Source organism: Mesocricetus auratus, unplaced genomic scaffold (assembly GCF_017639785.1).
Source record: "Mesocricetus auratus isolate SY011 unplaced genomic scaffold, BCM_Maur_2.0 Super-Scaffold_100008, whole genome shotgun sequence".
In the NCBI taxonomy this organism is placed as follows: Eukaryota; Metazoa; Chordata; class Mammalia; order Rodentia; family Cricetidae; genus Mesocricetus; species Mesocricetus auratus.
The window spans coordinates 63,954,672-63,965,553 of record NW_024429192.1 but is presented as its reverse complement, the minus strand read 5'-3'; the positions used below and the strand labels follow the sequence as shown (position 1 = coordinate 63,965,553).

The 10,882-nt window shown below is 44.4% G+C and overlaps 1 protein-coding gene across 8 annotated transcripts in view; it reads left to right on the top strand.

Moving 5' to 3' along the window:
• The first annotated feature begins 8,107 nt into the window (after positions 1 to 8,107).
• Positions 8,108 to 10,882, top strand: part of LOC101842609 (interleukin 1 receptor accessory protein) — a 146,732-nt gene continuing 143,957 nt past the window's right edge. For 4 of the 8 annotated variants that reach the window (XR_005878972.1, XM_040751007.1, XM_040751011.1 and 1 more), the window contains exon 1: positions 8,108 to 8,305. The gene's annotated coding sequence lies outside the window, so the exon portion shown is untranslated. Of the gene's footprint in view, positions 8,306 to 8,795; positions 8,833 to 10,882 lie in introns of all 8 variants that reach the window. The other 4 variants (XR_005878973.1, XM_040751012.1, XM_040751010.1 and 1 more) reach the window with 3 other exon arrangements.

Genomic DNA, 10,882 nt, shown 5'->3' with positions numbered 1-10,882 from the left:
TTGTTTTTGGTCACAGTGTTTTATCACAACTACAAAAAAATCCAAATAAGAGAAATATTGATACCAGCTTCGTGGGATGTTACTGTGATGGACCTGACCATGTTGTTTTGAGGAAGACTGTATGAGTTTGGAAATTTGAGCTAGGAAAGTCATCTTACATGCAGAGCCTAGGGAGCTGTTTTGGAAGCCTGAAAGACAAGATTCTTGCGAACAGTGCAAATGACAGAGCCCTGGCTCCTGAGGTCTCAGAGAATCTGTGGTTCTGGGCAGCTGGGGCTGAAGAATTCACTGTGAATAAACAGAGAACAGAAGCATTGGAGTGAGGCCTTCACTTTACTGGGACATTCATGTTACAAAGGAATGCCGTGTGCTCAATTCCAGTCACTCTATGAAATGGAGAGATGGCTTCTTGCTCTCATTCTACAGTCATAGGGGGCACTGTATCTTCTTTGCTTCTCTTCTGGCATATAATGAATAAACATCTCTACCTTGTCTCAGCACTGTTCACAGTCTCCTCATAGTACAAATGTTTAACTAATGCTTGGATGAATGAATGAGCAAATGATAAAGACAAGTCTCTCAATAGTGATGCCAGAGAAGGAATTCAATGGGGGAATTTCTGATTCCAATGTGATTTTTGGAAATCATCTGCTGTAGATGAATGGTATAAATGCTCCCCACCAGAGGTTCATTCAGTCTCTCTGATACACACAGGAAAAGAATGTGGTTTAATGGCACTAGACTTTCATGTTGCCAAGAACAAGGAAATACCGGCACTATTACACTGCTACTGACTGATTAGTTTTTCAACAGATGCTGAGCAATTTGGATAGGATCTGCCTAAGAGAATACTGTAATGGTTTCATGTGTAGGATAACACCAGTGACAATATCTATATGGAAAAACCCTACTTTAATTGAGGTTACATTTTGGTGCCTGGAAGCAGGTAAATGTGTTAACTACTTACATGTCTAGGCTAAATGTATAATAGGGGAGTTTTCTTTCTTTGCTTGCAAAGTTCTGGTCTTTAAAATTCCTGCATGAAGTATCAACATTGCATAATAACCACCCTCTAAGACTTTACTAAAATCTTGACCTTTCTTCAACATTCCTGTTTGGGAGGAGAAAAATCAAGGTGAGAAAATGAGGTGTTTCCTAACAGTAGCCTGAAGCTTTAGGGCACAGGCCCAAAGTACTCAGACTCTTCTGGAAAACCTGCCTTTAACCACAAGCCTGTCACTGACAGGCAGGCCCTTGTGGTGACACTGGAGGGCTATCATTGGAAGACAAGTACTTAAAGGAGGAGAGACAGACACAGAAGAAGCAGGAACTCAAAGGAGGCCTTCTGCTGCTTCTCTGAGAATGCTATAGGACTTTATGGTCTCTGAGGGTCACAGCACTCTGCATGCATTGCTACTACCAACAGGGGGCCCATGCTGATCCACACCCTATTAAAATGCCTGTCTAAGAAATCTCCATGTTCCTGGGAGACTGACATGTCTGTCTAGTCAGCTCATGCTGATAAGCTCTGAATGCCCAGAAGATATTTTCTAGAAAGAGCTGACCAATGTATATGTGTGTAGGACTGACCACATAGGGCCAAATAACTCATCAGGCTCGTGCCTGGAGGAGACTAACTCTCTCTCAGCAGCTGGTAATTGCTTGCCTGTAGCTTTTCATCTAGGTTGGGGCCTTGCAAGTCTTCCCTAACCCCATTGGTCCATTGGTATGTCAACTAGTGTTATCATTGCGTATCAAATACTTTAAAAATTGTTTGTTAAATGTGCTGACACTTGTGAATATGTTGGGGACTGCTAGAACCTTGAACAAAATGGAGTCTGTCAACCGTTTCTTGGCCTTCTGCCTACGTGACTGCGAGCACACATGCCCTTGAGACAAAGGAAAAGGCTAACCATAAAAGTTAAATTTACACAGGGCAGCCCACCCGCCTAGCCAGGGGGAAGTACCCTTACAGAGTAATTGCCCTTGTTAACAAAAGATTATAGTGTTCTGTTGTATACTCCCTACCCCTCCCTAATTCCTGCACCTGACTTACGCTGACAAGCATTTGTGGAATGCAACTAATGACTGATGGAAAATTACAGCTTTGTCTTTACCGTATTTGGTGTATATTTGAATTGAGACTTGATTGACATGCTTGTACCACCCCATGAGGTCCTTCCTCTATAAGTTCCAGCGCACCCCAAAAAATAAAGGCTCTTGATCAGCGAACGTTGTCTTGAGCCTGATTCCATTAACCTCTTGAAGTTCACTTTCCAGATCGGATCTGCTCGTGAAGGCCCACCAAATTAGTAGCTACCCTCATCACCTCACCCCCGCGGGTCGGGGGTCCCTTCCCGGGGGTCGCATGAATATTAATCTTTTACCCCTCAATATTATGTCAAGGTCTGGGAACATTCCTCTTAAATGTCATCATCTGGAAAAGAGTCAATCATTCTATCTCTGCAGGAAGGCACATATTGCTTCAAATAGTCATAGCCCACACATTCATCTTGCAGTTACCACCTTTCTTCAGATTTTAAAATTAAATGCATTTATTTGTTTGTTTTTCTTTATTGTGTATGTATGTGTATATGAGAGTGAATGCACATGGGTCAATGCCCATGTGTGACTGACTATCAGGGAACAATCTGTAGGAGTCAGTTGAGTTCTTCTATTTGCAGGTCCTGAGGCTAGAACTCAGGTAATCAGACTTGGCAGCATTTGCCTTTCCTTGCTGAGTCATCTCACCAGCCCCAAACGGTCATTATTCTGTCTCTACTGAACTCCCCCACCTCCACTCTCCTTTTACAATGTCCAGTTTACCTCTGTATGTTTACCTCTGTGTGCAGAGGAATGAAGCTTTCTTCTTTCTCCTCCTATCAGTGGTAACTGAATAGAATGTGGTTCCTTGAGTTCACTAATGTCCCTCAGGGTTCATCTTTAACAGCTTCATACTCTTCCGTTTATGCGTTCCCAACTCATCCACAAGTACACAAAAGGAATTCCTGGATAAGATGCAGAATGTCTTGTGCCCTCTTTCCAGGTCAGCAGCAAGGATCCATAGAAGCTGAGGGATGAGGTTGAGAGAGCCTCCTGCTGTACAGTACAAGCACATGTCCTTTCCCAAACAACTGGAATTTTGACAATCGTGTGTCTGTGTTAGAGAAATGTACATATATCTCTGAGAAGGCAAGGCTGAATTGGCAGAAACCTCTGCCTCAACGCGTTGTCAGTCAGTCTTTTCATTTTCCTACCCTTAGCTGATGAAAGCTTTCGGGAGGAGGAGGATTTTAATCAGGAGCACAAGCAACAAAGCGGGAGGGACAGTAGCTGAGGACCATAGCTTCACCCAGTTAGAAAATTGGTGTGCCATTGAGAGGAGGGGGGCAGAACCAAAAGATACACAGGATAGGAACACAGCAAATGTGGAAAGTGGCATGTGTGCTCTTTCTTCTTGTCTATAGATCCTCTAAACCCTGTTGGCTCAGCCCTGCCCTTTACCCTCACAAGGAAGCACAAAGTAACAGGTCTGCATACCATACTGTCTTCACCTTGAATGCAGCCTGGACTGAAAGCTTCTGTTTTACTTCTACTCTTCCCATATCTTAGCATCCTACAAGTGTAAAACAGAGGAGGGCAATGTGACATCATAAATCTGGGTCTTAGTTGAACCATGGAAGTTCTGGACTGAGGCCAGCCAGATGGCTCAGTGAAGGCACTTGTGCTACAGCACCCACAGTCCCACACTCACACACACTCACTCACACCCCCACTCACACACACATACACACACTCTGACTCACAAACACACTCTCACACACAAAATGAATAAATGCAATAAAATATTAGTGAAATGAGAAAGAGTTGGATTGAGTTTGTATCTCAACTGACACTTATTAAACAAGGGTTCTTTCTCTCTCTCTCTCTCTCTCTCTCTCTCTCTCTCTCTCTCTCTCTCTCTCTCTCTCTCTCTCTCTGCCTGTTTGCTAAGGAGGCATCATATTGTCCCTGTAAAACTTTCATTCTAGTTAGAAAGGAGTTCAATGTAGCTAGACAGGGAATGAAGGCATCCCATGTGTCTGTAAGAAAAGGCTTCCCTGTACTGGCAGCTGACTAATGAAGGAAGATGTGATTAACAGGGATGACATGAAGGAAAATCTTTCTAAGAAGAGAGAACAGAAGGAGCAAAGTCCTGGGGTGGGGAGCATGCCAGTGAGCTTGAGTACACACAGGGGCCACATAGAGACAGATGTAAGAAAATAGCAAAGTATTGGAACATGTCAGGTTAGACAGGCCCCAATAAGGACTCTGGAGGTCAGTCCAATGTGATGACAAATTGTGGAATATTTGAAAACAGAGGATGATTTAATTCTTTTTTGTTTTTCCAGAAATACTGGCAAGTGGACCTAGGGCCTCACTCATAGTGTGCAAATAGTTTACCACTTTTAGCTGTGCCCACACCCTCATAATATTTGTTTAAAAAATAGTCACTTATAGTTACAAAGTATTTCTGATGTCAATCTCAGTTCCAAGAGTTTCATTTGCATATGCTACATGATTTTAAAAGACCATCATGGTAAACATACTACTACCTTTCACATTTTTGCAGAGGATGAAACCAAGACAAAAAGAAGCAATATGGTGATTTTATGTTAGTGTGTTGCAGGATTTGGAATCCGATACAGTTTGGCTTCAGAAACCCTGCCCTTAATGAGCTTCATTCTCAATATGTGAAGTTTGAGACATGCATGAAATATCAAGAATGGATATGAAGGAGGCAGAACAGTATGTTTCGTCTGTGGTTTGAGCTGTAGACTTAAATTTGCAGGTCATTATCATATAGATATTTTAGACAGCTATGTGTATAGATAAGATGCCTGAAAGAGGGGATAAAATCATTCCATAGTCTGAGCTGCAGTGTCGCTGCTTTTAGAGAGAGCGATGTGATAAAACTGTCCTTAAAGGACAGTAGACGGGACAGACAAAAACCAGGGTCAAGCATGACTGAGGGTGAAGGGACAATGGGTCAAAATGATCTAATGCTGCTTAAGCAACCAAGCAAGATGAAGACTGAACACTGACTACTGAAATGGAGGTCATTAGAGACCTTGATTGTACCATATTAGGAACAGCACTCTAATTGATGAGGTTGGAAAGGGTATCAAACCTGAGACCACTCATAGCTTTGCTAAGGTAATTAAGGATCCCTGAAGAGATGAGGGTCGGGAGGCAGAAAGTAGTAGAAGAGGGAAATGAGGTGACTGTCCCCAAATAACTCAACCAACTACAAGATATTTATTGTGTATCTTCTGCACATCTAGTTCTATCAGGTACCAAAGAACAGCAATGAAATTGAATTTTCAGTCATTCATTCAGGAAACAATCATTCATTGAATATCCTCTATGTGGTGAATAATTTAAATTTTTATTTTTTATTTTCATTATGTTTTGATAATGAACCAAATATTTAAAAGGAAAAATGACTGCCTATTTTTTCCATTGCAATGGTAAAATGCCCTGACCAAAGCAACTTAAGAGAGAAAGGGCTGACTTAGCTTGCAATCCCAAGTCACAGTGAATCACATTAATGGAGTGAATGACGGAAGTCTGAAAGAACTGACTGCATTTAATCCACAGTCAGGAGTAGATAGCAATGGATTAATGCATGCATGGCAAGGGTCAGCTAGCTCTCTGCTTTTCACAAAGTTCAGAGCTCAGAGAGTGAAATTGCACCCCTCACACTGGGGTGAATCTTCACACCTCACTTAATCCAGGCACTCACATGCTCCCTGGCCAACCAAATGTAGACGAAACTTAATGAGGATCTACTTCCCAGGTGAATCTCCAGTATGGGGGTCAACAATCAGAAATGAGGAACACAATGATTACACCCCTTCCCAATATCTACATTGCACTGTTTTCCACATTCTTTTTAATTGCAATCCATAGGGCTATTTAACTTTTGCTTTGTCCTGTTACTCATATTCCCAGTCCTTTTTGCAGATGTATGTCTATGACATAGTAATCATGATAAATAAATTCCTTATTATTTGAGTATATAGTATTGGCTAACTTATAGTTTTAGTTCTACTATTTATGTAGGTTGAAATCAAAACATGCTATGTGAAGTTGCATGCAGCTCTTCAGTGTCCAGGATAATATCTGGGTCCATTTCCAGTTGCCATATTCTGTCTGGCTTCTAGGTAGCCCAATCTATTTTTGTCCAGGTGGGTGGTGCTTAGACAATGCTGGCTGCCTGAGTCCGGATTTTTGCACCTTCCATTTCTAGACTTCCAGCACTGTGAACATTTTCTTCATATTTTGTACCTAACACCCTATCTGTTGCTGTGGGGGAATAGATTGGAAGCCGTTGTGATTGATTTATGCTTTCTATTTTGTAGGTAATCAATAAAATGCTTAATAAATGCACTGCATTTAAAAAGTTAGTGCCTAGGATATGTTCAGTGAATAAGTAAAAGAGTTTTATTTTTGTTTGTCATCAATAACTTTTAAAATGTTGTGGTTTATTTCCTCTTTGGATCAGTGACAATCTTGTGGGTGCATATTATGTACCAGACTGTCAGACACACATAATTGTGGAATGGGTCCATTTTTTTTTTGGCGATAAAAATGCGACATGTGGCCATCTCTGTGACCTGTTTTAGGAAGTTATTACAGTTTGAATAAGAAATGTCCCACATAGCTATGTGTGTTGAACAACTGGTCTGTTTGGGGGGAGATTCTGGGGGCTTCAGGAGGTAGATGCTAGTTGGAGGTCGGTGCTGCACTGGTCCCTTGCCCTTCTTCCTTCCCTCCCTCCCCCACCCCCAATGCGGTACAGAGGTACCAGAGTTGCCAACTGTGGGATCAGATCTCTCAGACTGTGAGTCAAAGTAGGTCTTCCATGACTTTAGCTGTTCTCTCGAATGTTTAGATCACGGCAAAGCAGAGGGAAAGAACACAGGAGTGAAGCTCTTCCAGACCAGGGACACGTCTGAGGTTTGAACAGCCAGCATTTTTATTATGTCCGGTGTTTCCGAGCTCTCGTTTTTTGTTTCCACTCACACAGATCCTTTGCTTTTACACTCCCTTTCTCATTGCTTAATTGCTTCGTCTGGGACTCGATTTCTTGAATAAACAAATTCATAAGACAGTAAGTAGCTTGGGGGTGGAGCCGACTTCAAGGAGGGGGCAAAGGAGCAAGGCCTATGGGAAGAGACAAGTGTATTTGGCAGATTGCCTTAGTTGGGGGATACTCTGTAATGGGGACAGGGTTTGAAGGGCCTTGCTTTCGGGGAGGCTCTTGAACAAGAAAATTGACTTAAGGAAGGCCACTATAAAGCTCCTTGGATGATTGCATAACTAGTGTAGAGAGGCGATGGCAGCCAAAGCTCCTTTAAGGACCCGGAGATATGAGAATGAATGAATAGGAACTTGTTGCCTTCTGTAATCGATCGCCCATGTATTTTTTTTTTTCCAGCTTACTCGCCCTGAATGCCAGCTTTGTGCCTCTCATTGTGCCAGCGGCCGGATAGGAACAGTGGACGATACTGATTAAGTCCTACTGTCAGGATGGGTGTTTTGTTTGCAGTGACCACCACTTCTAAGCAGAGCAAGAGAGAGCTCCTCACTGCGGACACGGCTGTGCTGCTTCTGGTTCCTGTTGCTCTAGGAGCTGGGCACATGGTGGGCTCTCCAGCGTGCAGCTTGAATCGAATCCTGGCCAGTCGTATGTGACAGGTGAATATACAGACTAAAGAACCCTATGGTAGTGTCGACCTGGGCTGCAGGACCGTGATCTTGCAGGAAGCACGCCGGTGAGCCTAGGTGTGCAGGGGGCGCCGTACCTGCCCTGAGCACTTGGCCGCGCGCCTAGCCGGCTGCAGAGCTAACCCTTCCACGCGCGCTCCGCCCGGGCACGGCTGGCCCAGGAGGGGGCACCCAGCACAGCCTGGCATCCGCCGGCGGGCGGGCCCGTGCGGCTCCTCCTCGCAGCGGGCGGGACTGCCCCGCGTGCCGCCCCCACCCCACCCTTGGGAAGCCCCGACCGCGGGCGGAGCGCGAGCCACCGAAGCGGGTGGAGCCTGTGGCCGGATCCCGGGGCCAATCGCGCAGTGGCGGGGGAGGAGCCCCGGAGGGGGAAAAAGAAAGTGCGGTGGAAAGTAAGAGGCTAGTCGGAGGAGGTTGGCAGGATCTGGATCTCCTGGGATAGGCTCTGATCAGGGTCTGGAAAGAGGCAGTGGCCGGCCACCCTGCACCCATCCTGTCGCTGTCGCGGAGCCCGCTCGGCTGGCCCAGAAAGGTGAGTCTCGCGTTGCAGGGAGGGCTGGGTTGGAATGGCCAGCTGCAGTAACTCAGGGTAGTAGGATTCTTCTAGATTGGCTCCTACAACCCTTCTCTTTTACAGACGGGAAAACTGAGACACAGGGCCAGTCAGCCGCCACGCTAAACACGCTAACACTTCTAGTTAGTGTGGGAGGTCGGGATTCGAACTCAGCAACCCGAATCCCTGTTTTTGATTGGTAGGGTTTAAGTAACGCAGTCCTGGGACGGCTGCCGGTGGCTGTGCGTGTTCTCAGCCCTTTTGAGGGATCTATACCAGTCTCCCTGTGCCTAGGGTTCTCTGGAGAGCGCTGTAAGCGTGAGGCGAGCAGGAGGCTGTGTCCCAGCACACCCACTCCATCACGTTGCTCGCAGCCCCAGCAATGACAGCCTGGGGAGAGGCTGCCAGCAGCATTGCTAGCTCCTTTCCTGACCTGCTTTTTTTTTTTTTTTTTCCTTCCCGGATCGAGGCTGTCTCCACAAGAGCCCCGATGAGTTAGGAGAGAGGTAAGAAACAGCCAGGTGCTGGCCACCACTCTCCCAGGCTTGGAGGCAAAAGGAGACCCCCCCCCTCCCTGGGTGACACAGGATGCCTGTCCTTTAGGAACAGCTGACTTCATGGAGCCTGGAGTCTCCTTCTACTGCTCAGTGCTGGCTGTAAATGAGGGAAGCAGGAAAAGCAAACTTCTGCTGCTGCTTCCTTTAGGAGAGACAGTTCCCTCCCTCAACACACTGATCTGGAAATTGTGAACCAGACGCTTTGCTTTGCAGGGCAGATTCCTGGTTAGCAATGGACTGGGAAGGTCTGGTTTTTTTCTCTGTGCCTGTGTTGACAGTGTGAACTTGAGTAGTTTAGCCCACATTGCTAATCCCCTTTCACTTGGCAAAACGGACATTAGAGTGCTCTCTGTGATTCCTCCCGGTAGTTGGGAGGAAGAAATAGAGCAGTTCAAGTGACATGTTCAGCATGGTGCTTGGCCTGGTAACTTTGGTAAATATTGCTGGCTACTGTGGGTTCACTGTGTTTGAGAAATGTGATTTCCTACTACTTTGGAGTGACCCTTTTTAATCCTGGAAAATAGAATGGCGTTTTCCCCTTTTAGGGTTTGAACGTTTGAAAGAATATATTTTTTTGCATTTATTTATTTATTTATTTATTTATTTATTTATTTATTTATGTGTGTTCATTTATATGCGTGCTGGCAAGTGTGTGCACTTGTACTGTTCATGCACCTGTGTGTACATGTGTGGTAAGGTAAGAGGACAGTTCTCAGGAATCTGAACTCTTTCCACCAGGTGGCTGGAACTCTAGCAGTCATGTTTGGGGGTAGGTGACCTTATCTGCAGGGCCTGAACAGTTCACTCCAGGGTTTTCTGAATCTTGTCTCCAGGTAGACTTGGTTGTAAAATTGGTGTTTGAGCATGTGAATTTCTTCCTCATTTTCAGGTCAAGCCTCCAGCTTGTGAAATGCCTTTGTAGGCGATATCCTAGGTTGACAAAGAGGGTCTTATATTTCATAAGGGATTAAAAAAGACAAGAGAAGGAAGCTTGAAGTTGTAGCAATGCCATAGATAGTGCCTAGTCTTCTATTCCTGTTCTTAGGTTCATCTAACAACTTTATATTCTTGGGCTAGTATCAGAAAGCAACAGAATTTTTATATATTCTTCAATGACACTGAAGTTTGGTCTCTGAGGGATATTAATTTGCCTTTTTAAACTTAAACACATACATATGCTCACATGAGCCTTCCTATGTTACTTGTCTTTTAAAATTAAGCAGCTTCTGTAGTCACCTCTACACTACTTGCATGACAATTGATTTTATTTTGATCCATACAATTATTTACTACCATCTACTGGCTGTGCTGCAAGTCTCAGAAATGAATGTATGGCATTTGTAAGGGCTGCTTCCTTCACAGTCCACAGCATTTTCGTGCAATATTGAACTCCAGGGAAGGGGCGGGATACATTTTGAGAGAAGGTAAGAGTGAAGGGTGTGGTGGTGGTATTTCCCACACCAGGCATTGCCACAGGACAGGGTCATGCCAGTTTGTAGACTGTCCCTTGTGCTTGCATTGTGATGACTTGTCTGGGATATGTCTGAATTTGTGCTTGAGAAACCAGGGACTTGGAAGGAAAGGGGAACTACTCAAAATAAGGTTAAACAGGGGGATTGGGAAGACTGTGAAAGCAAATCCCTTCTGGTTTTCAGTTTTTGTTGAGTTTTTCTTTCCTAATACATGTTATTGCTTGTTGTTATACAAAAACTGTGTATGTGTGTATGTAGAACTTTAAAATTTCCAAGTGTGTTCCACATACATTATTTTCCTTGTTGCTTGTGTTAACCCTCTGAGATGCTCATGGCCAGCATATTACTAGTGGGAGGGTCTATGGTGTGGTAAGAGACACTAGATTTTACATTCTGGATTTGATACGTAAGTTGATGTGTGCTACTGGGAAAACTGTTTCAACTTTCAGAGATTCAATTTTATCCAGTTCTTAAATGACTTAAAAATGCTTATGCTACGGTTTCTTGTGAAGATGAAGTTCAGTGCT